Source organism: Choloepus didactylus, chromosome 2 (genome assembly GCF_015220235.1).
Source record: "Choloepus didactylus isolate mChoDid1 chromosome 2, mChoDid1.pri, whole genome shotgun sequence".
NCBI classification, from domain to species: domain Eukaryota; kingdom Metazoa; phylum Chordata; class Mammalia; order Pilosa; family Megalonychidae; genus Choloepus; species Choloepus didactylus.
Window position 1 is genome coordinate 147,476,839 of NC_051308.1, and position 20,117 is coordinate 147,496,955.

General features: G+C 42.9%; 1 long non-coding RNA gene across 1 annotated transcript; it reads left to right on the forward strand.

Annotated features, from left to right (window-relative positions):
• Nucleotides 1-4,954: 4,954 nt before the first annotated feature.
• Nucleotides 4,955-19,517, forward strand: LOC119518550. Its single transcript, XR_005213801.1, has 5 exons — nucleotides 4,955-5,067; nucleotides 6,062-6,142; nucleotides 12,642-12,761; nucleotides 16,761-17,975; nucleotides 18,444-19,517. It is a non-coding gene; the product is annotated as an uncharacterized LOC119518550 (long non-coding RNA).
• The last annotated feature ends 600 nt before the right edge of the window (nucleotides 19,518-20,117 follow it).

Consider the following 20,117-nt stretch of genomic DNA (forward strand, 5'->3'; position numbering starts at 1 on the left):
TTTTATTGTTTATTGGTAGAAATGCACCGTACAGGCACTCATCTTTAGCATTAACTTGTTATAAAGCCAACCACTCTGAACAATGAGGCCATTTGAAAAGTATAAACATTTGACATTGACTGGCCTGGATGCGGTTGCAGCTCGATCAGCCCTAGTATCCAATTTGTTCCTGTCTGTTTCTGCTGCCCAGGATTGAGAAAGTTTGATTCATAGAGATAAGTAGTCAGAAATGGCAACAGCTTTACTTTGCTTTTTTTTTTTTTTTTTAAATTTTTAAACAGCTTGCCTTGTGATCTCAGGATATTCTTCCATTAAATGGGTCCAAGACCTTGAATGTGTAACAGGAGGAGATTTTGATTCTAATGTGAAATCAGTAACAATATCTACTTGCTTTCAATCCTTATGAAAGATGTGAAAGTCTGATCAAAAGTAGCCCAAACTTGGGAGAGATGCTATTGCAAAATTATCCTGCTTGCATAGCTAACCTTTATGCAGCGGGGACAAAATGTGATCAACTGGGCTTTGCCGGCGTGAATCTGCTTGAGTGTCCCTCACGTCTGCCACGGAGCACACTGTACGAGTTGCTGGGAGAGGAGGACATGCTCAGGCCTGAATTTCAGGAAACCACCAGTTACAGAGGTAAAGTTGTTCTAATCCATGACATTTTATTAAATATTCAAAGTTATGAGCCAACTAGCGGAAAAGATAAAATTCTGTTGACTCTATCAAAGAACATTTGCCTGGCAGCATGGATTGATGCTTTGGTGGTCTCCAATGCATTAAAGCTTGATACAAAGCACATGTGCCTATGTTTTGTGAATGTACAGTTTATTTTTAATGATTTTAATTATTCTGGATAGCTTTATAAAAAGTATTTTATTTTTAAAGTAAAAAATCCATGGACATGGTGCAAAAAACCCAAAGGTAAAAAAGATATTTAGTGATTAAGAAGTATCCTTCCCCTACCCCATCCCCAACTAATAAATTATTCTGCTGTTGCCAGTTTCTTTGAATCCTACCAGAGATATTCTATGCCTGTCTATATATATGTGTATGTCTTAGTTTGGACTCCCCCAGAGACAGACCTTGAAGCAAGGATTTAAGTGTAAGCACTTTATCTGGGAGGAGCTCCCAGGAAACACCTGCAGGGAAGTTGGAGGTGAGATTGGGAATGGAAAGCAGCCAATGAAAGGAAGATTATCAAGTAAATTTCCTCTGTGGTCAATCAGGACTTAATCCCACTGGAGAACTCTGGGAGTCAGCATAGGGCACATGGCTCAGGGTTATTTCTCCCAAGGGGAAATGGAAATGGAGCTGGGAATTTGCAACCAATTCCATTGTTTTGGGACTGGGAGGTGTGTGTGTGGGGGGGCAACCAGCTATGTGGCCAGAGAAAGCTCTCAAAGAAATGCAAGGGCTGGCAGTTTAAAGTACACAGGTGTGCACTGAAATGTTAGGAGGCAGGGGAGATGGGCAGGACACCAACAGCATCTGCTGCAATGCTCTTCAAAAAATATTTTGAATGAAGTTCGAAGTAAACATTTGGGGAAACCCTGATGCAGCGTTGCGAAAGGCAGGCTTCAGTAGAGCCCAATCCGAAGGCCATTGGCATTCTTCAGCACAGCAAACAATACTTTGTGTTGGGCTCCTGTGAAAACTCCTGGTTCCTTTCCCACTTTTGCCTCTGTGAAGTTTTCACCCCAGTGATAAAATTATCTGTGCTGGTGGGTTCCTAGACGCCCACCTGGTATGCACTTCCTTGCCTTCACTTATGATGTTCTTTTGGCCAGGAAATACATTTTATTCCCTTTCTCTTACCTGCCCAATCCTACTTGTTCTCCCAGATTTGGATGAGTGGAAAGAATAAAACTTACATGGCTGTAGGAAGCTCAATGAGATGATGTATATAATTATATAGCACAGTGTCTGATACAATATGTTCTTGGTAAGTGATTATTGGCCTGTCTGTCTGTCCATCCACCCATCTGCCTGATGACTTGAGACCGGGTTGATTGGGATTCCTCTCTGCCATGCTGTGAGAGTACCCTGGTCTCCCCAGTGGGAACAATCTGCCTGGCTGTCTCCCCTACAGAGCTGGGGCCTTCTTCAGGGCAGGGAGGTGGCGTTGCTCATCTGTGAACCCCCAGAGCAGGCACAGTATGACTCAGTAAATGTTTTTGAATAGAGTTGAACTGAGTGCACAAAACAATGACTATTCTTTGCAGGAATTGCAGGAATTCTGGAGAGGGAGAAATTGCTGCATACAGGGTAGCCCCGAAGTCTTCTTGAAAGAGGTGAGACTTGCATAAGATGTGTAGAAGGATTGCTGCCTCCATTTTGCTGGAAGGAGATCTGCTGACCATTGCATGCCAGATTAATTTTGCTCTTCTTTTTCTCATTTCTTTAAAATGGATCCTCATTCAGTCACTCAGTCAAAAAAATATTTTCTGGGTCCCTACTATGTATTGGGAGGTATTCTAGGGGCTGGGGATACAGCGGTGCACAGAAAGAGACCCAGACTCAAAGAGCTTACATTCTCTTGGAAGCAGAGAACAGAATATTCCTTTGTCAGCAACATGTGGGGAAAGTGAATAGCTTCATCAACTCCCCCTGCTTACTGTTACTGGCAGGATCTGAAAAATCTGGAATAAATGGATCACATCAGGACCTGGCTGATGAAAACCCCAGACAGATTTAGGTAAAGGCACAGGGGACAGAGATCCCTGTGGGAAGAGGGAGCCAATGGAGATCTAGGACAGTTATCCTTCAGAAACATACTGAGCACTTGTCTGTGGTCAGAATACGGGGTTCACAAAGAGATATAAACCCCAGCCCCTACCAGTGAGGATCTGCATCTAGAGTGGGAAAATAGGGTCTAGTCTTTTATCATGAGTGGATTATTACCTGTGAGGACCATACAGGCAACAGTTTTGAAACATTTTTATTTTGAAGTAATTATAGAGTCAAAGGAAGTTGCAGAAAATAGTAGAGAGGTCCTGTGTACCCTTCATGCAGTTCCCCCCAATGGTAACATCTGTGTAACTATAGGACAATATCACAACCAGGAAATTGACATTAGTACAAGCCACAGAACCTACTCAGATTTTTACCAGCTTTGCATATGATTCTGTACAATTTTATCACATGAGTGAATTTGTGTAGCCATCACCACAATCAAGATACAGAGCTGTTCCCTCACTGCAAAGAACCCCCTCATGCCACCCCTTTACAGTCACACACCCCCATCCCTAACCCCTGGCTACTGTTGAGTTTGGGGAGTTTTCTATATATTCTAGATACAAGTAATTTGTCAGATACATGGTTTCAAATATTTTCTACTAGTATAGATAAGTAGAAAATATTTACCCTCTCTGTATTTACCCTCTTTACAGAGTCTTTTGCAAAGCAAAAGTTTTAAATTTTGATGAAGTACAACTTACTGATTTTCTCTTTCATGGATTGTGTTTTTGGTCTCATGTCTAAGAACTCTTCACCTGGCTCCAGTTCCTGAAGATTTTCTCCTGTGTTTTTTCTAAAAGTTTTAGAGTTTTACGTTTGAATCTATGATCTGATTTTGTTTAAAAGACCATTCTTTGTCGATTGAATTTCTTTTTTCCCTTTGTCAAAATCAGTTGGCTGTACTTCTGTGAATTTATTTCTGATTTTTCTATTTTGTGCCATTGATCTATGTTTCTGTCTCTCCACCTATACCATATTGTCTTGGATATTCTAGCTATGTGGTAAATGTTAAAATCAGTACTGATTCCTTCCTCTTTATTCTTCTTTTTGGAAATTGCTTCAGTTCTAGTTCCATCACCTTTCCATATAAATTTTACAATAGTTTTGCCTAAGTCTACAAAAAGTCTTGCCAAGGTTTTGATATGAATTGCATTAAGCATACAGACCAATTCAGGGAAACTTAACATCTTTACTATAATGAGTCTTCTAATCCATGAACATGGTATGTTTTTCCAGTTATTTATATGCTCTTTGATTTCTCTCATCAGTGTTTTGTAATATTCAGCAGACATGTCCTGTGTTTTTTGTTACAGTTAAAGCTAAGCAGGTTTTTTTTGAGTCATTGTAAATGGTATTGTGTTTTTAATATTGGCTTCCATAAGTTCATTGGTAGTATATAGTAATAAATTGATTTTTGTAGATTGATCTTGTATCTTTGTTGACCAGCAAGTCCACCTTCCTGCACTAACTTCTTAGGTCTAAGAGTTGTTTTTTTTTTTTTTTTCCCTGAGATTCCTTGAATTTTCTACATAAAGAAAATAAGGATAGTTTATTTCTTCCTTGGCAATCTAGGTGGTTTATCAACTGTGAGACCAACCAATGAAAAATTTATTTAATCTCAAAATACTGTTTTCCTGCTCACTTCTAGATTATTTCGCCTTTGTCCACTGTGTGCTCAGGGAACACAGACTCCTTCTAACATTAAGTCAAGCAACTATTACTAGGAAAAACATCTGGACATAATAAAACAGCATGTCCCAAGCCAAGGAGGGCGGTTTCTGGGACTTTTCGCATCTTTCCTCCTCCATGAGCAAGGGTTGTTGAGGGGTGACTGTGTACTGTTTGTTCCCTTAGGTGAGGCCACCCAGGCCCCCGGGCTGACCTTCTCAAAGCCCAGCTGGGAAATGAGCAATTCCCCTCCCAACACTGGCCGAGGCTGTGGTCTCCTGAAGGCAGGCTGGGAACATAGACTGAATCTGAGCCCCAGGAAAGGGTGGAGTGAGGCCTTACGAAAGTTGGGGAGGCTCTCCCCTGCCTTTGGGTGCATTGGGCATATGTGGAGGGAATCAGTCCTTCCTTTGCCTCTGATCTGAGAAATCAGCTCCTGCATGGACCTACAGGACACTGATTTAGGTGTAGCTGGAGGAAAGAAAAACAAGACAATTCCTGCCCTGGCTCCCCATGGTAACAAATCTGGGAAATACGTGGAGAACTTTGCCCTTAATACCTGCAGGAACGTGGCAGGAAGGCAGAATCAGGGGGAAGATAATACCTTCATTTCCTTTTAGGTATCTTTCAGACTGCAAGTCATGTGGAACCGCAGGAAAGGTAAGCAGCAAGGGCTGGATGTGTGGAGCCCAGAGCCATGTGTGGACGTGTACACAAAGGGACGTGTGAGCAGCGGGATCCTCTATGTTAAATCTCTGCTTACCCAAGCTACTTGGAGTTTTTTAATCCCAGCACTGTTGACTTTTCTCATAAGATATTGGGCAATTCATGTCTGGAATACCCTGAAATATTATACTCTATTCAGTGCTTAACTGACACATTTGTTAAAGGTGGATATGTTTAAAGAGTCCAAAGCAAAGAGAATCCAGTTTTCTCTTGCCCTTGCTTGGCTGTGGAGAGATTTATTTATTTTCATCCCTTTTCTCTAAAGCAAGAAGTGAACATATATTTTTTAAAGCTAAATCTATCTCAAAAATGGGAAATTGGAAGAAAATTTAATGACAGAATTTAGTCGGTTGTGGTAGTCGATTCTTCTTTCTATGACTTATGCCACACCATACACAACCAAATAGTTGTTAAAGCATGTGGTCATAACCCTGTGTTGCAACAGCTTCAGAAGTGACCCCAATCATGGGAGTAGCCAAGAGATTTCATCGCTGAGATCCAGATCCTGGCAGTAAGAGACTTTTCAAGTCAAATCAAGTAGGAACTTTAACTTTGTCAGGTATAAACTCACTTCCTTGAACTCCATGCAGCATCTGATCACTTCTGGTTCTCCACTCATCTGGTGTCTGTAGCACATTAACTCTTTCTCATTGCTCATCCGAATACTGACCCTTGAACTTCATGTACAGACTCTCCTCTCTCCAGAAAAATCTCTTTGGGTCACCAGACACAGGATAAGATAAGGGGAGCCCAGATGTCTGGGATAAGTAGACAGTCCTCCCTCTATCCCAGGCTTTTCCTTAGGTCAGCCTGACCTGCCCAGGATTCCAAGACTCTCTTCTCGATGGCCCAGATGTCTCTGAACCATCAGGAAGTAAACCTGCCCTGACTCAAAAATTTGAAACTTCTGTTGTCTCTTTTCCTCTAGGTTTCTTGTGTTTGCTGAGCCTTCCTAGGAACAAGTAGGAAATACTCACTTGTCCGTGATCTCATCTGTGGTGCTTTCAAGGTGAGAAGCTGTGGTAGCTGCCCTTGAAATCAAGCTGAAGGGGTCACATATGACCTAGAATAAGCAGTATCTCCCTTTAGATTTCATGACAAAGAGCACTGGCCTGTGTGAGGTTTGATTAACAGACATCCAGAGCAGTAATTTGCCTGGGCCTGGCTTCCAACGTTTGTAGCTAGGGCTGCTTGTGTGGAGGGATGGAGTTTTCATCTCAAATTACAAAAGAACCTTTAGAGCTGAGCTGGACATGGTAATAAGCATCTAATCTGGAAGAAATCTCCTATTCCATGCGGGATCTGAAGTAATATTGCACTTTTATGTTGGGGCTTATAAACCTCCTTCATCCATAAAAATCAGCCATGGTCATTCTTTTCATTTAAAAAGAAAACCCTGAAGAGGCCTCTGGCTTGAATGGGTGAATAAAATCTATAAACTAGACACCAAACTTAGACACAGCCCTCAGTCAGGGACAGTCCATCCCACCAGATCAGACCTGGCTGAGCTGAACCACAAAGGCCTAAACTACATCCATCCCTCAGAGTTAGTTGAAAATGGAGGTTTTAGCAGGATTTGGCCAGGTAATTCTTTCCCCAGGATGCTTAATATCTGCAGAAGTGACATCCTCAGTCAAAGCTGATGGAAATGTGCCCAGATGATAGATGCTTTTCATTTTCTGAAAGAGATAACCTTCTTCCCCACTTCTTCTCCAAACCCTGTACTGCTTTATTGGAAAAGAAAAAAAAAAAAGCATCATTCAATAGTGTTTTCAAAGTTATTGGCCAATGGCCTCATGCATGCATTGTTTGGCCCCATAATCCTAGAATGAGCTTTCTCACAAACTGTGTTTCCTATCTCATTTTAAGAAAGATGCATTCAGTTCATTCGCTCAATCTTTTATGCCCTTATTCATGCAACAAACATTTATTGGCTCTCTGTTATGCAACTAACATTGGGCCAGGTAATGAAAATAATAAGACACCACCCTGCCAGTAAGGAGCTCATATTCTTCTGCTGGAACTGGATAAAGGCACAGTCATGATATGCCATAGGGTATAGATGCTGGGATAAAATAAGTGTGGGGTACAGTAAGAGGAAATCAAGAAGGTCCCACCTCTAAAGAGTAAGATGCTGAGTTAAGTGGTACTAAAGTTGAGATTTGATGGGTGAACAGGAGATGACCCTGAAGATTAGGGTGGAGGCAGGGGCAAAGTGTGTGCAGAGGCAGACAATCAAGAGCATGGCAGGCCAATGAGCTTTATGGGTTCAGCCCAGCTGCAGTACAGGGTAGATTACTGGGAGTGGTAAATAAAAAATTGAGATTTTAAACATAGGCGTGGACTGGTGACAGCCCATTTCAAAAAAGTCTGAAGTTCTGGTGCCAATTTTTGATTACTTTCTCAAAGAGAAGCAGGTTTGCTTCTCTGTCAGCTTGGGAGATGGAGGGTTGAGAAAATATCCCTGTCCCTCTTTTAAAATCTTTCTTTCTCCCTTTTAAAATTAACAATACAAGAATGGCTATCATTTATTGTGCAACTACTATGTGCTGGCTGCTCAGTGAACATCTCATTTAATCCTCTCACTAATCCTACCTCCTACTAATTTTACTCTTAAGGGAGGGAATATTAGTGCTTCTTGCATATGAAGAAATTAAGACCCAAAGAGCTGTGTTCTCGTCAATGTTATAGTACCTGGCACATAGGTGCTTAATCAATGTTTGCTGAATGAATGATGTTAAGCCTCTTAAAGGTCCAACAATTAGTAAGTAGTAAAGTTAAAATTCACACCCAGACTGTCTGACCCTAAAGCTTATGGACTCGATGAAAAACTAACAAGCACAGGCAGGAAAGCAAATGCGTGAGTAGGAGTTTGGGAAAACTTCTCAAGGTTGCTGAGGAGTCAGAGCTCTGATAGTTAATGTGACTCCTCCGTGAGGTAAGCCAACATGACCAAGACTGAAAAAAAATTCCTATAATTCCAACAAAGCTTGTCAGCATCTAGTAAGCTCCTTGAATGTGACCTTGAGCAATTAAACCATACATGCTGGGAGACCTTAACTCTGGTTCAGGTTGACTCAGAAGTTCAACAGCCCCATTCCTGGCATGCTTTTGAGTATAATTTTCTCCCTGTAATTAATTCATACTCAGAATGCTTTGGTACAAGCTAGAAAAATGGGGGAAAATGTATGTTTCAAAGCTGCTCGGTCTCTTCAGTCTCCCTTCAATTAACAGTGTTCCAGTTGGCAGGGGTGGAGATGGGGAGGAGGGCTGCTTAGTGACTCTAAAGAAATTATGTTGTTCACCCTCAGTGAGATGATTTTCCAGGGTCTGAGTTTCTTCCTAGTCATTTATTAGCTATATTTAGAAACATATTAAGTCTTAGAGGCCTTAAGACACTGTTTGACACTGTTGACAATAATTCATGACATAGAAAGGTACTTAATGACTTTTCTGAAGTTCTTCCCAACTTTCAACCCAACGACAGCCTTTTTACCAGGACTATTTGATTGTAACATTCCTTACTGCCTCCCCCCTCCCTGCCCTGCTCCCCTCCAAGGCTTTAGGGAAACTGTTTTTCATCTTCAAAGAAAATGTGTAGATTGCATTTAAAGGGGAATTTTGCTATTTGATCTGAACTTGCTAAAGACTTGATAAGCAGATTTCAAAAAGGACAATGTGGCTCTTTCAATTACTTTAAATAATTGCTGGTGAGTAGTCAGAAAGGAGGAAAGGTAGGAGTAGTTTAAGAAAGATTTATCCAGGTAGAAGCCAGTAAGAATGGCCCTGTTGTCTAAAACCGAGTCATGCTAAACCTGAAGATCCTGGAGGACAAAGTTGGTGTGCAAGAAACATCAGTGGTCATTCCTAGGAGCCAGGTGTTGAGGTGAAGTCCTTGCCCTCCAATCTGAAACTGAAAAGTGAAGATGCAGTCTTTGTTTTGGGTCATATCTCTCTAGAATATCACTTCTGCTGTGGGGTTCTACCTTCAAATTGTATCTGGAATATGGCCTTGCCTTTTCTACCACCTCTGCTGCCACCACCCTTGTCTGAACTATTTCGTCTCTCCCCTGGATTGCTGCAACAGCTGGCTTCCTGGTTTCCCTGCAGTCTATCCACCACACAGCAGCCCGAGGACCGGTAACAACCCAAGTCATATCATGTCTCTACTCTGCTCAAAAGCTTCCCCCGTACGTCCACATCAGAGCAAAGCCACAGTCCTTCCATGTCCTGTGCCATCTGACTTCTCTTCTACCCAAACCTATGACCCAAAACAAAGACTCTGGTTTCACTTTCAGACTGGAGGTCAAGACTTGAACTCAACATGTCCTTTCCAGGAATGACCACTGACCTTTCTTGCACTGCCCTTTTCTCATCAAATTTAGCACAACTCATGTTGGTTTTAGACTCTCAAGCCACTTCCATGGGCCTCGCTTTCCCTCTTGCCCACTCTACTCCAGTCACGTTGATGTCATCGCTCTTGCTCAAACACACCAGTCTCTCTTTGCCTCAGGACCTTTGCACTTGCTGTTCTCACTATCTTTCAATGTTCTTCCCCAAATAATTTCATGCCATGCCCCCTCCTTTCCTTTAGGACCCTGCTCAAATGTTATTTTCCTGGGGAGGCCCTTCATTGACTGTACTCTTTACAGTTACTATTCCCTCTTCTTATCTTACCCCCACCCTTTATACTTTCTGTCTTCATTTTTGCTTAATTTTTCTCATTAGCACTTGTCACAACCTAATATACTATATATTTTATTCATTATGTGTTACCATGTTTCCTGGGCCATAAAGGCAGGGATTTTTTGGTCTAATGTGTCCACTGTTGGATCCTTGGAGCTTAGAAAAGTAATTGGCATACCCTAAGCACATATTACATATTTGTTGAAGTGAAGACATGAATGATTAAAGCATTAATTGAGCAACTAAAATATGCCCAGTCTTGAGCTGCATGCTTATGATATGGACAGCATGCTGCCTGCTCTAAAGGAGTCCACAGTTTAGGGAGACAATGCCACAGGAAGTGGCAGTTCAGGTTGTTTTCACTGTGAGACACAGAGACTTGCTCAAAACTACTCTCAGAAAATGGGGGTGATTTTAAGGACACCTGTGGACTAGAATTGGTCAGGGAACCAGCAAGCCAGTACCCTAAGGCACACCACTAGGAACTTCATTTTCTCCCTCCACTTCCCCCTCTTTGGTGTCTCTGTCCCTTCTCTGAGTTCCTTCTTTGTTCTCCTCACTTGCTGGGCTGCTCCGTCCATTACTCGCTCTCTTGTCTGGATCTCAGAAGGAGTTTCTCAGTCTGAGGCTTACCATGGCCTTGCTGGGCAGAGCCCTTTGCACCTTGTGGGTCACCAGCCCCACCCAAGGATTGCCAGGCCCACCCAAGGGTGGGCTGCCCTTGGTCAGATATCCACTCCCAGTCAGAGAACAGACTCACCCCTGCTGTCTGAGCAGGAAGCTGAGTGTGGGTCAGTCAGACAGATCCAGGGCATGAATAATACAAGATAGTTTGGGATTCTTTAGATTTTTACCTGGACTGCAAGTAATCCATGTTCACTATAGAAAAATTAGGAAGGATGCATGTGAAAACATAGCCTAAAATCCTAGCCACTATTAACACCCTGGTGAGTATCCTGCTATACCCTTTTCTTTGCTCATATGCTCATCCTTTTTGTAAACATGGTATCTACAATGCATATTGTTTTATATTTTACTTAACCATATTTCATGAACATGTCATATACAGAGATTGATATTTAGTTACTGGATAATATTTCATTTTATGGATATACTGGGATTTATATAATCCATTCCTTATTCTTGGATACTTAGACCATACACAGTTTTTTATATCATTAAAAAATGCTGCATTGAATATCCATTTTTATAAATCCAACATTACTTTTTTAGGATGAATTCCTAAAAGTAGAGTTTCTGGGCCAAAGGACATAAACATTTAAAAAATAATAATGACTAATATTTGTTGGGCACTTGCTACACAGCAATTGCTTTACCTGTGACATTCACAACATGCCACTGAAATAGATACTTTAATTATACCATCTCAAAGATGAAGACACATGTACAGAGACATTAAATAACTTTCCCCAAATCCCACAGCAGGTGAGTAACAGAACCAAGATTTGTTCCAGGCACTCTAGCTCAGAGCCCTTAACCTCTATATCATACTGTCTTCCTGGTTAAGATAAGCCACTATTATGATAAATTAAAGTGTGTGAACTGTATGTACAGGAGAACTTCAGGAAGATGAATTATTTGGGCAAGAGTATGCAAGACATTTTTATAACTGGGTGGAACTTCTTATGGACTTGAAGGAAGGGTAGCCTTCCACGAGCAGAACTTTAACCCAAAAGGCTACATGCTACAGGTGGGCGCACTCATTTCTTTAATGAAGGACATTAGAAAGCCTTCCAGTTAACAAGAATGTACCCTCTTTGTGACTTTGGATGCAGTTAAGCTGTTTCATTAGTGAGATTTCATCTCTGTTCATAGAAGCTCCATTTTTGATGCTTTAAAGGTCCAATTTGCTTGCTGCCCTCCGGAAGCCAACCTATAGCTTGCTCAGTTGAGAAAACCCTGCCTTCACTCATGAAAAGACTGGCAATTTGGCATTTGTCTCAGTAACCTGTGCTGCTGGAAAATTACTAAGCTGTACCTAAATTAAACAAAACAAAACAAAACAAAAAAAAACTCGTGAAACCTTAATGAAAGGTTAGTAAGTTCTAACTCAGGTGATAGAAGGGGTAGGGATGGGCTTTAAAATGGGGCTGTGAGTGACTAAAAAGAGAGGGCTGGGGTTGGAGGCCAGAGGTGGTAAGTCACACGTCGGCAGGTGTGTGCTTAGGGAGGGATAACAAGTCTAGACTTTATCTAGTGGCAGTTCTCCAGCCATCAGGGGCAGGACTACGTGTGACTCAGGAAGGCAAACATGTCCTCTTGCCTGCAGATGGTTTCTGACAGTGTTCACCTGAAAGCTCTTGGCCGCCTCAGAGGTGTAGGGACCACATGTCTCCAGTTAAGAACTAGGGACAAGTGGTCTGTTGTCTGACATATGGTTGTCTAATGAGTCAGAATATCGAGAAGAAAAATATTTTTGGGAAAACCAGGAATGCATACAGCATAGCTAGAGAGTATGTGAGGGCTTGATATTAAGAATTCAATCCCCTCATTTTAAAAAAAATTAGTTTTTTATTTGATTTTAATAAATTTAAACTTACAATGAACCAACGACGTGTCTATCACATCGTACGGTGCAGCTCTAGAGGGACGTCTTTTGTTGTCTGCCCCCACCTGCCCCTTTCTTGGTAAACTGCCCATCTACAATTTACATGGGTGGCTCTGCACAGACTCTGTCTTTTTTACTCTTCTTTAGATCCATACTTTAAAAGATTTATATAGATAAAATTCTAAAGTTATCTTACATTTGTAAGCAAAAACTGAAAGCACATCTACAGGGTTTGTCTTTGTTTTCCATCCAGTTTCCTAGAGCAGAGCTCCCCCCACCTGTGTGGAGAACCTTCCAGCAGAAGGCAGCAATACCCGAGAAAACCTGCTGACCTGAGTTCACTGACTTGCCCATCACCTTCCACTATCCCAAGGTCTGTAGAGCCTTCTCAGGCATGTGGTCGATTCTTGTGGTGGGCACTGCTAGGTTGTCTCCCTCCACAGGCGTGGCACTTGCCATCACTCCTGACAAAACCCCAGTTCCCTCAGTATCACCTCCTCGGTGAGGCCCCTGTGCTTCAAGGGAGGTGGGACCATCCCCAGCTTCCAGAGAGAGGATCTCTATGAATTTGAGCCAATCAGAGAGACGCTGTCCCCTTGCTGGGAATAGATTAAGCCTGAGCATGTGATGCAATGCTGGCCAACAAGAAATGAGAAGTTTCCTGGGAGGTTCTGAGAAAGGTCATTTCCCTCTTAAACAGAGACACAAGGAAGAGATAGTCCCTTTTATTTTATTTGCCATTTTTGTGTCTCTGTGTGACACTAGAGCTGTGACTACCTTTTATAACCATAAAGTGAACTGACCTGGGGACAAGCCAATAGATATACTAAGGACAGGAAAGCAGAAGAATGGACAGTAGTTGCGTTCTTGATAATGTTATTAATCTAGGAGTCATCCTATCACGGGTCTTTTTGTTATGTGAAATAATAAAATTTCCTTTTTGTATAAGGCTTTTTGACTTGGGATTTCCAGTTACTTGTAGCCATTCTAAGTAATACAGCCCCTAACATTTTCACACCCAAAGACTTTCTGACCAGCACTAGATGATGTTAGAAGCATCCAACATTGCATCGCCTCCTCACCTACCACTCTTTCAGGGAAAAACTTTCTAAAGGCATCCGGTCAATAAATATAAATTAAACAGAATTTCACCAAAACCTGTTGGAGCTGAAAGAAGTGGAAGTTGATTCATACACATTCTCAGGCCAAGATATGTGCTTAAGTCTTCAGTTTCATCATTAAATTCCCAAACAGGAGTTAGAAATAATATCCATTTCTTCTTTCCTGTCCTTTCCCTTTTTCCTCTTATTGTGAAAAATAATAATCTATCCCAAGTCATACATTGGATGCAATGCCTACTAGGACAGGACTGTGGGTTTCTTGGTCATGATTGTGTTGATGTTCAATGCAGAGCAGACAGGTTTTGAAATAAAACAAATGATAGCATAAAAAAAAAAATAATTGTTGCCAGTGACTGTACAACCAGATTTCTTAAAATCCAAATTCTGGAACCTAGACTTGAAACATTGATAGTAAGACTTTAAGAATTATAATTTTCAGCACCACATGTTTCCAGTCACCTATTTATCCCGCTCTGGAGTGCCTGGGAGTTGCCAATACATTTCACAATAGGTTCTTTGCAATAGCACATAGTGTTTCAGTTTAGAACAGATTGGAAATAATACATGATGATAAGTGGGTAATCCAGCTCTGAGGCTCACAAAATCACAAAATCAGTGCTATTTTGGGAAAGACAATGCCATTTGGATTAAGAAATGACCTAAGCTTTGTCCAAAATGTTCATGAAATTTTAAAAGCAATAAAATTCCCCTTGACTTAGAATCAATTTTTTACCTTCCTACCTCTTTATCTTCCTTTTATTTAATTCACATGCAACCCAGACATCAAACACATTGTCATCCTAATAAAGGCATGTTTCTTAGTTTAATGTGTAGTATAAGTGCCCAGGAGTGGTCCCTTTTTCTACCAGGGCTCCAGGAATTTAGTATATTATACTCATGACATGGGAGGTATGTCATGGAGGAATGGGGAGTATGGGTGATAGGAAGTAGTTTTTCTTTAGAAGACAGCTAGATCTGTGACTTCAGTGGGGCACGTAGTCATAAGTTTCCAGAATCTTTAAAACTATCCTCTCTTAGCCATAGGACCTAGAATTTGAAAAGAAGACTGCAATTCCATATCACGTAGCTGCAGGCAAGGATCTGGGGCTTATGTACCTCTTCAGGGGTTGAGGAGAAAAGAATAATTTGGAGAATGTAGGGGTCTCAGAGTTGCTATGATTTGGACATTAAGTTTAAAAATGTGACTTTATTTTCTAATCAAAGATTGGTGCACTGGATATTCTCCACTTGTCCTCTCAGATGGATTTTCTTCTCTCTGCCCCATGCCCTGTGTCCCAGGAGGATTAGCAACTGTATCAAAAAGCTCCTTTGCCTTCTGACTTCTGGTTGGGTTCATCTGAGGGAGGTGCTGGCAGGAGCCTGGGAGTCTGGAGGAGAGTGAGGCTGAGTTTATTATTCCCCCAGCTTCCCCAGATGGCCATGGGTTGGCTGCAGCTTTGTTCTTCTACCTAAGGCACAGCCCCTGCTGGGTGACCTTCCCCTACAGTCATTTTCCTTCCAGATTCTAGTAACCTTTCTGGGCCCTGCCCCTTCGGGCCTAGGGGTGCTATTGGCTTCCTGCTATTGCTGGTTCCTGGTGCATCATCATCTCTTACTGGTTTCCATTAGCTCCCTCTCACCTCTATAAATGGTCCTTTATTAACCTTTCCTGCTGGGTCTTGGTTGATGTTGTTGATGATGTTTCAGACATCCAGGTTCCACATAAAACAAATTAAGATCATTGAAAAACAAAGAAAATAGATTTTAATTTAGAGAGGAAAGCACTTTTTTTCTATAAACTTTTTTTTTTTTGGTAAAATGTGAAGATTTTGGCTAAAAATTGGTGTCATTTCTTCATCCAAACTACCCCACCTATCCTTAGCTCCTAAGTAGCACTTGCCAAGTTCCTACAAATGCATGATTTCTAAACAACTTACTGTTCTCTCTTCCCCCTTGGGAAGGCTTAGAAATAACTGAGTCCTTCATGTGGAAGTATGAAAAAAGGAAAAAAATAAATAACTGGCTTAGGTTTCTGAATATGAAACCATGAATATGATTAATCGCATAAATTAAACCTGTTTCCCAAGAAGTTATCAACAGTTCAGTAAATTCCCACCGATGTTTATTGAAAACTTGAAATATTTAGGCTCTGGGTGTTTGAAGACGAATAAAACATACTCTTTGACCTTAAAGAACTTAAGGTATAGAGCAGCTGGGATTGGGTTGGTGGAGAGATGGCTCATAAACACATCTTTCCCACACATCGGCAGTGTGTGCCAAAACGGGATTCTGTTATGGGGACATGGAGGAAGAGCGCTGGACCCAACCTGGTTTGGGGACAGATTTACTGATGAAGATGGTTCCTGGGCTGGATTTTGAAGAAAGAGTTCTTCAAGTAAAGAATGGCGAAGGATGGATATAAGTAAAGGGAATTATGAGATAAGGGCATACAGGTGTGAACCAGTTCAGCGTGCAAGGAGATACAATGCAGTTTGGTACCCAGAGCAGACAGAGGCCCATAGCGGCCGCGCAGGACCAAGCAGGACTTAGGTACACACTCTTGGCCGACCCCCATGCCTGGTGCTTTGGATGTGCAACTCCAGCCCCTTTATTATTCTTCTCAACCCTGCTTCTTCCCTGTGGCCTAGAACTTGTGCTCCAAAAGTAAGCAAAAAGCCCTCCCAGATTGCCTTAGGAAGAAAACAGGGGCTCTACGAGGCAGCTTTCCTGATGGTACCTTTACCAGAGCAGGCTACCAGGCCAAGGAGAGGGGAGCTCTAATTGGCAGGGCCTTCCTTCCACTGGACATACCTAAGTGAATGAGATAACTGCAAACTGAGCAGCAGCCCTTCCCGTCCCACCTCCCAAGCCCCCCACCCCCACCCCACCTCCCTACCTCCATGTCCTAGAGCAGTGGCTGCCAGTGCCAACCCACACAGAGGACACTGAAAAACTGTCTGCCAGATCCTGCTCCAATCTAGGCCAGAGGATGAAAACCAGTATTTTAAAAGCTCCCCATGTGATTTGGATGTCTAGCCAGGTCTCAGAACCACTCTTGGAACAGCATTTTCCAAACAGTGCTCTATTGTTCTGGGAGCTTCTGGGCCAAACATTGCTAAACAGTTTTCTCAGATCTCTTCATCTGCTAGTACAATTTATGAATCTCCAAGGGGTAGGGTGTGGTGGGGAAGAATATATTATACCATGTTTTCTAAAGGTATTTGACCATAGAATCCCTTTTTTTTGTGCAGCAGTTCTCAAGACCAGCCTTCCATGGAGCACACATTTTGGGGAAAACTGCTCTAGAAGCTCAGGAAAAGGGTGACCACCATCAACCCATGAAGCCCAGGCAGCAGGGACTGGGCAAAGGCAGGGCAGGCTGCTGTGCAGCAATTGGCCAGGGACTTCCCGGGGACAGGACAAGCAGCAGCCTCAGTGTGGAAAACCTTCCTAGTGAGCATTCCTGGCAGAGCCAAGGCTTTCCAGCAGTTTCTAGGCACCTGGAAGTGTTTGATCACCCTCTCCCCAGGGAAGGAAGTTACATAACCTGGCTGTTTTGCTTTGATGTACGGGCCCTGCTGTGAGAGGATGACACTGCATTCTTATTTGTGGAGTTCTAGAATTGACCAAAGACCCACCCATCATGTTCCTCAGGGCACTTCAAGGGACCTGAAATGGTTCCAGATAGTGGCTATAGTATGTCCCAACACTTTTGTTGCACCAAGACCCTGAAGAAGTTGAGGTCCTACCCCCAGGACTGTGGCTCTGACTTTATCTGGAGATAACATCCTTGCAGGTGAACTTGGGTGGCCCTTATCCAATGTGAGTGGTGTCTGTGTAAGAAGAGGAGAAGGGGCATAGGGAGAAGCTGTCACGTGAAGACAGAGCTGCAACTGGAGCAATGCGTGCATCAGCCAAGGGACGCCAAGGATGCCGGCGAGCACAGGCACCGGGTACTAGAGGTGTATTTCTCTCAGGAAACCAGCCTGCTCTGGAGGAGGATGCTCGAGTCTTCAAAGGCGGGCAGCTGAAAGGTGCCCTGTGTTTCCGGTTCAACATGGTGAGTGTCAGCCAAGGCAGAAGGCACTGCAAGTCATGAGTGGTTGCCAATGAAGCTGTGGTAAGATTGGCCAAGACCACTTTCCGTGTTTGAGGCAGAGCCCGAGAGAGCAGGGCAAAGTGCTCCAGAGTTTGGCAGAGCTGGCCGCTGGGTGTGGAGCAGGTCCCTACCCAGGGTTCAGAAGTGGTCTGCAAAGGAGCTGTAATGACATACTCCCAGCTTGCAACTGAAGCGGAGATGGAGGTTTGAGCCTGGAAAAGTTTAACAACTTTTAAGGGAAGGAGGGAAAGATAGTGAGAAGAATAAAAGAGAAGAGGAGAAAGGAAAAAGAAGAAAAACGATCATACACTTACTATATGCTCGGTGCATATAATTTCTCTTTAAATCCTCACACCATCACCATGAGGTAAGTTATATTATTATTCTCAGGATATGAATGTCATAGATTGGAGACACAGCTATCCAGTGACTTGCCCATGGTCACACAGCTCAGAGAACAAGGATTCTAACCCCTCCGTGCCTAACTGCAGGGTCTGGGTGCTGGGAAGGAGGGAAGAGGGCCAAATGGAGGGGATGGAAGAGTCTGGTGGAGGCAAGATGTACAGAGCAAACAGCTCCTGGTTTCTGGGGAAAGAGGATAGCTCCTGGGGTCACAAGACTGGAAACAAGAATTTGAGGGTGGAGTGTCAGTTCCTCTAAAGTTAAAGAGAACGTCTTTAGCATCTAGCACACGGTTCTCCAGATAGCCATTTACCCTGTTTCTTCCGGATTGACCCTAGATTCTTCTCCCTGGAAACATGTGCTTTGAAAGTTGCACTCTCTCTTATTGTTGCTTGTCTTTCCTTTGTTTATGTATCTGTTTGTTCCCTTGGAGGTGCGGAGAAGGCCTATGGCCTGTGGACATTTTTCCTCTGAGTGGGATGAGAAATTTGGAGTGGGGAGAGAGGAGGTCTGGAATGCTGCTGACGGCCCAGGAGCCCCAGGAGTGTCTTCAAAGCTGTGTGGGAATTTGGCCCACCCACAGCCTGCTGCCGGCTAGCCCTACCCCCTGCTGCCCTCCCGTAAACGTGGCTTTCCCTATTAATAGCAGACCCGTGGTCAGGACTTCCTACAGTCTCAAGCTCTGTGCTTTCAGTGGACACACAAGCTTCTCCTGAGACCTGTGCCTTTGCCAAATGGGCGCAGGTTGCTGGAGCCGGAGGGATAATTGGAAATGAGTGGGGCGGGCAGATGTCCATTTCTGACAAAAGCAGAAATTTGAACAGCCTGCAGAAGACTTTCATAATCAGATAAGGAAACTTCTGCACCAACATCCCACTGTTCCTGGCTGTAGCTCATACTGGGTAATGCTCAACTGCCCCACCAATGGTGGTGGAGCGCCATCTTGGAATCATGTAGAAACATAACATTATCTTCACCTGACTCCCTTTGCTTTTGGCTTCCTGTCTGGATATTTCCCACTTTCCCCGGGGCAAGGAGGCTGTAATGATGGCTGAGAAACAGCCTCGTCCCCTCTTCTTTATACTCCCCCAAGTGTAGAGCATCTGGAATCTGTGTCTCAATGTTTTCCATGAAGACAGGCAGGAAAACTAGGGTGGTGCAGGGTTACGAGGAACCGGGCTTAACCCAAAGGGGAACCATATGGGAGAATGTGAAAATGAGTCCTTTATCTTCCTCTTTGGCTTCCTTTCATAAAGCCGATTACTGAAATTGGGATCAAGAAGTCATCTGGTTCAGACGTAACCCAGGGCCAACCCACTCCAGAAGACTGTAGGAACTCCTTATAAAGTTCTCCAGGAAGAGGAGACCATATGCTCTTTTGGTGGCCCACGTTGGTGTTGAGTCACATTTTCCAATAGTAATAAAGCAGGTTCCCTCTTGCCCTCTGGGGAGGTGGACTCCTGGGCAGGGTCCTTCTGCATGCTCAAAACTGGCTAATAAAGGACACATGAACCTTTGTGTGTGTGTGTGTGCTTAACAGCTTAAATGAGGTGTAATTCACATACCATACAATTCATTTATTTAAAGTATTCAGTTCAATGGTTTTAGTATATTCAGGGTTGTGTAACCATAACCACTATCTAGTTGCAGAACATTTTCATCACTCTAAAATGAAGCCACACACCCCTTAGTTGTCACTCCCCAATCCCTCCATTCCCCCAAGCCTTGGGCAGTCACTAATCCATTTTCTGTTTCTACAGATTTGTTGGTTCTGGACATGTAAAGGAAGCATACAACACGTGGTCTTCTGTAACTGACTTCTTTCACTTGGCATAATGTTTTCAGGTTCATCCAGACTGTAGCTTGAATCAGTACTTCCTTCCTTTTTATGACTGAATTATATTGCGTTGTATGGGTGTACCACATTTCGTTTATCCATTCATTATAGACATTTGGGTTGTTTCCACTTTGGGGCTATTTTAAATAATGCTGCTACGCACATTTGTGTACAAGTTTCTGGGTGGACATAGGTTTCATTCCTCTTGGGTATATACCCAGGAGTGGAAATTTCTGGGTCCTATGGTAACTCCCTATTTAATCTTTTGAA